Below are 7,071 nucleotides of genomic sequence, written 5' to 3' on the forward strand. Positions count from 1 at the left end.
CACACGTTTCCGCCCAATAATAGTCTGGCATGCTCTTTTCATTGAGCATTGCCCTGGCCACATCACAAATGACTCTATTTTTCCTCTCAGCAACACCATTTTGCTGAGGTGTGTACCTGCAAGTTAACTGCCTTCTTATGCCATGGTTTCTCAAGAAATTCTCAAAAGCATGTGAGGTGTATTCACCATCTCCATCTGTCCTCAAACATTTTATCCAAGAGCCATATTGCTTCTCTGCAAAAGCTTTGAAGTCCATAAACTTTCCCAATACTTCACTTTTCTCTCTGAGAAAGTAAATCCAAGTCATTCTGCTGAAATCATCAATGAATGTCATATAATACAAGCTGCCTTTAATGGATGGGTTTTGTGCAAGACCCCATACATCACTATGAACTATCTCAAGTGGCCTGCTACTCATGTTGCCTTCTTTAGGAAATGGCAACCTTGCTTGCTTTCCAAACTGGCAAGCATCACAGACATGCATATTCCCATCATACCTAAATCTAGGCATCCCATCAATTCCTCTTGCCTGCATGTTCTTTAACCTTTGTATGTTCACATGTCCAATCCTTTTATGCCACATGATCACATGTCCAATCCTTTGTATGTTCACATGTCCAATCCTTTTATGCCACATGTTAATGTCATGTACCACATTTCGGCTTTTAGAGAACATGGATGATTTCAACTCAGGAATCCCAGCATCTAACTTAAATAACCTGCCTTCTTTCTTGCCTGCCTTTGGCAATGACTCTACATCCATTTTTGAAATCCTCAACGAAGCAACCATGCTTGTTGAAACGAACGTGTAAACCTTGTTCAACCATTTGACCAACTGAGGCCAAAATTTTTGTAATAGAGAAAAGGCATATACAAGACATCTGCCATAGACTTTGTTTCACCATTGTGCATCACCAATGGTACACTTCCAACATGAGTGATAGCATGTTGGGAGTCATCACCTGTTTCCACATAGCCTCACATCCATTGGCTTCATATGTTCAAACCTTTCGCCATGATAAGTCATATGGTTTGATGCTCCATAGTCCATATACCAAACAAGTGTCATCACTGTCACCATTTGTCATCATAGATCCCATGACATGTTTCATGGCAAACAAGTAATTTGCACTGCCATCATTTCTGCTTGATGCAAAATTTCCACCATTTACGTAATTTCCACCATGTTGTGCATAATGTCCACCATGTTGTGCTCTACCCCCTCTCAATCATTTTGTTTGCGGTAACAATCACGTGCCATATGGCCAAACTTCCCACAGTAATGGCATTCCACATTTTGCCATGATGTTTGTTGGCCTTGCCAATGCCCTCTTCCATGAGGATTACCTCTGCCTCTCTGAGGTGTATATCCACGACCACCTCTGGCACCATATGAAGGAAAAATTCTATTGTGGTGACCTATCCTACCATCCCCCACGACCATTACTACGACCTCTCGTGATGCAAATCTCCCCCTGCCTCTAAATCCCCTTTGTGAATAGAAAGCCTGATTCCTGCCATTATCATCATGGCTAGTAGATGCATCATGAAAAGAGTCACTGAGTTTGATTTCCTCAACAAGCAAGAGTGAAACCAACTCATCAAAATCTGGTAAACCTGTACTCCAAACAAAAATAGATGTATCAAAAGACGTACTCCTTGCCAAGATCATGCAAGGCAATGTCTACCAGATCATCATGAGGCATGGGGGCATTGATGGTTGCCAATGCATCTGCATACTTCTTTATCTCTTGAACATAATCATGGATACTCCTTCCTTTCCACTTCACATTATGAATCTGTTGTCTCAATTGAGACTTACGAGCACTAGTATCTGTATCAAACAGCTTTACCAATGTATCCCATGCATCTTTGGGATTCTCAGCACCATGTATATGTATGAGTATAGCATCCGAGATACATATAGACAAGTAATGCAAAGCTTTGTATGCTCTCTCTGACCATCGCTTTATGAGCTAGAACCTTAGGTTGTCGGGGTAGTTCTCCGGCTCTGGCTCTGCACCTATAAAACAAGGTTTCAAAACCCTTTTTCCTTCAGAAAGCTTTTAATCCTGTACTTCCATGCCTGGAAGTTCTTTCTATCCAACTTCTTACCCACAATCTGTACTGGGTTGTCTGACATATTTGCTCAATGCAAATGCACCTTCTGCACACGTCCAATTCTGTAAATGGGCCTTCCTTAGCTCAACCACACTCTAATAAGTGTTCCAGATACTCCAAAGTACTCAACAAACTTCAATATTGATGTCGAAAATCAAACTGATTGCATTCAAATTGAACTGGCATAATACGCAGTCCAAAGTACCCTGTTCTGGTGCACTTTTCAAGGCTTCAAATTGCAATGTAGTGGTTCAATCAAGTGTGAATAACTTGCATTGACACCTAAACAAGCTCAATGTTGCATATCAACACCAACCAAGGTACGTACATACCAAAAATATCAAATCCCCTTCTCTATTTTGAGAGAAAAACCAGTAGTAAAAATGCTCTAATTCCTTCGATTCTTGTCCAAATTGAGAGACCATGGATTCATTAGCTTAGCAATGATGTCTACTAACTCCATGTAAAAGGAATTAGACCAATTGTTTAAGTTGAGAGAGTAATTAGCCGATTAATGACCCTCTGTTTCACTAATCAATGTAGACAGCTTGTTTAATCAGCTCCAAAAAGCATGATTGCTTCACCCAACCACATAGCAACCTTCTCAAGTGTGTACCACAAAATTGCTAAGCAAATTCTGAATTTAATCAATCACCAAATTAGCATTTGACCTCCACTTTTCAAATTATTAAAAACACTACTCTGTTTCTTCCCTATCTACAAGCTGTTGTGTCGCCTGCTCATGAGGAGAAATGGGTGGTTTGGTTACCCAACACTCCAAGGCATGTGCACAATCCACTAATTGCTTGATTTTTTCAAGAGGCCAGCTCCAATTTCATCAACAATGGACCTCACTTCTCTGTTTTTGTGAGGGCTTCAAAACAGTGAATTCCAATCACTTAAATGCATCATCTTTGCATCAAATTCATTGTAGGGCTTGCACATGAGTTGCCAATACATTCCCATTTGCCAGATACATGATTCTTTGTCAGATTTGCAACCATTTGCCTCATACATTCACCACACTCAAGCTTCAATGGAGAGCTTGCAAAAAAGAAATTTTTCCTTTGCTTTGGGCAACTCAAATCTGATGTTGTTTGTGTTTTTGCATCTGTAATCCGCTCAAGGATAATGTCAATCCTTTGTTCAGACCCACTTCAAGCTCTAGAGGGTTCTCTATCCCCTCATCTTCTAATCACCTCTAATACGTAGTTTGGAGAGGCATAGTGGAGTCTTTATTACTATCACTATTTTCATCCCCATCAACTTTTAAGCATATGTAGCACATTAGTGCAATATTGTTACCATATTATAGTAGTGATGTGTGTGAACACACTTAGGACCGCCGGGGTACTTTTTCCCTCACTAGGAGGTTTTTTCCCCCGTGCATTGTATATACGCCCATTATCTTCTAGGGCTTGTTATCTTTCATTTTTGGCACTCATAATACACTACTGTGTTGTGCTCAAGCTTCCTCATCTTCTTGAAGTTGTGTGTGCATTCCTGCAACCCTAATTCCAACAATTGGTATCAGAGCAGGCTTCCTCCTCCCGGGCAGCATCACCGGCACCTGCCGCTTCATCTCCTCCGATTGCGACGAGGTTTCACGAGCGTCTGCAGGTTAGTATATGCCGTGGGAGAGCCCATAGGGCTTGTTCGTTTCAGAATTTTGATCTGAAGTCATTTCGCCCTCCGTTTTTGCATTCCAAGTACTGCGTAGGCAAAATCGTCCTACTGTGCAGATTTTCTGTCAAGATTAAAATCTGCAGGACAGGTGCCCATTCGTCTGTTTTGGGCTGTGCTACATAGCACAGGTCGATTTTATACAGGTTTACCTCTTACAGACAGCATTTACATCTAGTAGTACAGTCATTGGCCATGGCTGACAACAATGATGTATTCCGCATGTTGGCTGCTGAGGATAAGTTGGATGGCACCAACTATCCATTGTGGGCATATATGATGCGACATGTATTGGTAGCAAAGGGGTTATGGAACATTGTGCAGGGTATTGATGCACGTCCTATTGTGGCTGGGAATGCTGCAAACACATCAGAAACAGGTACTGTTGATGATGGTGCAGGCACAAGTGCTGTAGCAGCTGTTCGAGAACCACCACTTTCAGCAGAGCAGATTCGTTGGGATGGTAGAGATGCGCAGGCTCATGCCTTGATTGCGCTGTCTGTCAAACGTACCATTATCCCACATATTCGCTCCTGCAGGACTTCTAAGGATGCTTGGGATGTACTTGCCACATTGTATCAGGCAAGAAATGAGGCTCGTGTTGCTTACCTCCGAAAACAGTTGGAGAGTGAGCATATGAACGAAGGTGATTCTATGGATAGCTTTTTGACAAAGATCAAGGATTTCAAAGAGCAGCTCATTTCTGCAGATGAAATCCTGTCAGACAGTTCACTTGTGCAGACTGTTTTGAATGGTCTACCAGATTCTTATCAGGGTTTTGCTTCCACTCTTTGCTTGATGATGAAAGGCAATCCCAATGCCTTATCATTTGAGGAGTTAGTTTCTGTTTTGCTGCAAGAAGACCAATCAAGGCAAAACAGGAATATTATGCGTGTCGCAGATCAAGCTTTCGTTGCTAGTCAGAGAAGCGGGAAAGGTAAAGCTGGCTTTTCTTCTAGTAAGCAGAAATCTGCAAATGCTGCGCAACCAAAGAAGGAAGACAAAGATGAGAAGAAGGGTGACAAACAGAAGACATTTTGCAAGTACTGTAAGGGAAATGATCATGTCATCAAAGCGTGTCCTAAGCTGGCTGCGAAAGAGGCTAAGAAGAAAGAGGCTGGTATGGCTGTTGCAGATGCCTCTCCTTCTAACAATGAATCTGCTAATGTTGTTCAAGATACAGAATGGGCATTCAATGCGCAGTGCAGTTATGACCCATCTTTGCATGACACATGTATGTCTGCAGTAGATTCAGATGTATGGTACTTTGACAGTGGTGCCACTAAGCATATCACCTCGCAGCGCAGTTTATTCACTTTCCTTGAGTCTGCTCCCACAGGGAATACTGTCACTTGTGCCAATAACTCCTCTTATCCCGTTAAAGGAGTTGGACAGATTGTGCTGAATGTTGCAAATTGCAACAGCTTTACACTTTTTGATGCATTGTATGTGCCAGGGATCAAAAAGAATCTGCTGTCAGTCTCCGCATTTGCCAAAACAGGTTTGGTTGTAAAATTTGTGGATGACAGATGTACTGTTCATGATCTCTCTTGTGGTGACATCATTGTAGCATCTGGTTCACTATGTCGAGGGCTGTATAAGCTCAATATGGATGGCAAATGTGTAAAGGATTCAGCATGTGCTATTATGGATACGCAGGCTATTTCAAATGCAAAACTGTGGCATGCACGTTTTGGTCATCTGAATTTTGCAAGTTTGCTGCGCCTGCAGAAATCTGAAATGGTGGCTTCTTTGCCTAAGCTTGAGGCACCTGTCAAGCATGTTTGTGAGGGCTGCATATTGGGTAAAATGCAGCGTGCTTCCTTTCCCAAAGATGGATCAGTGAGAGCTGAACGCAGATTGCAGCTTGTTCACAGTGATGTTTGTGGTCCCATGCAAACTCCATCATTTGGAAACTACCTTTACTTCGTGACTTTCATTGATGATTTTACCAGGCATGCATGGGTATATCCTTTGAAGGCAAAGTCCGAAGTGTTTTTGTGCTTCAAACAGTTTTTGGTTATGGCTGAAAATGTGTCCAAAAGTAAGATGGGCACCCTCCGTTCAGATCGAGGGGGGGAGTATATGTCTTCAGAATTTAATGCATTTCTGGCTGAGCGTGGGATAAAACACCAATGTACAGTGCCGTATACACCACAGCAAAATGGTGTGGCTGAGAGAAAAAATAGGTCTCTCATGGAAATGGCAAGATGTATGGTTAAGAGTCAAAGTCTACCACATGGTTTTTGGCTTGAGGCTGTCATGTGTGCCACTCATGTACTAAACAGGTGTCCCACCAAAGCATTACAGGTTGTCACTCCATATGAGGCTTGGCATAGCCGCAAGCCATCTGTTGGCCATTTACGTGTTTTTGGTTGCCTGGCATATGCATTAGTGCCTGTGCAACATCGCAGAAAATTGGATGACAAAGCTGTCAAATGTATTTTTGTTGGATATAGTGCTGAGAGCAAAGGCTATCGTTTGTATCATCCACAGACAAAGCGCATTTTGGTTAGCCGTGATGTTGTATTTGTGGAAGATGCAGTTCAGCCCTTGGTTTCATGTACTAAGGAGACAGATATCAGCTCACGTGATGTCTATGATACATTGTTGCCTCTTTTCAGTGGTGCACAGTCAAGTGCAATACCTCATGAGGCAATTTTTCAGCCTATGCAGGTTTTAAATGATGGCACAGATCAGCCTATATCTGATGCAGATGTGCATGATGCACTTGAGGATGAGAGACAAGAGATTGAGGGCTCTAGGAACATGCCTAGATGGCTGGTGCAGACTTTGCGTGACAGCAAGTTGGATGCCCCTTTGTCTAGTCGCACTCGTTCTGGCTCTCATGGTGCCTCTTATGCGTCAGATTGTTATGCATTGGCTGTTTCTAGTATGTGCGATGAAAGTGAGCCTGTTTCATTTGATGAGGCACAAAGTTCAGAAAATTGGATGGCTGCTATGCAAGCAGAATACGATGCTATTATGAAGAATAGTACATGGTCTTTATGTGACTTGCCCCCTGGCAAGAAGGCCATTGGCACTAAGTGGGTATACAAATTGAAGCGTAAGCCTGATGGCACAGTGGATCGCCATAAGGCTAGGCTTGTTGCAAAAGGTTATGCTCAAGAGAAGGGCATTGATTTTGATGAGACTTTTGCTCCCACATGTCGTATGACCACTGTTCGTAGCATCTGTGCATTAGCAGCTCATAATGGTTGGAATGTACATCAGCTGGACATAAAGACTGCGTTCTTAAATGGAGAT

The sequence above is a fragment of the Cibotium barometz genome, chromosome 29, assembly GCF_041138505.1.
Source record: "Cibotium barometz isolate CiBa-2024 chromosome 29, ASM4113850v1, whole genome shotgun sequence".
Lineage (NCBI taxonomy): Eukaryota > Viridiplantae > Streptophyta > Polypodiopsida > Cyatheales > Cibotiaceae > Cibotium > Cibotium barometz.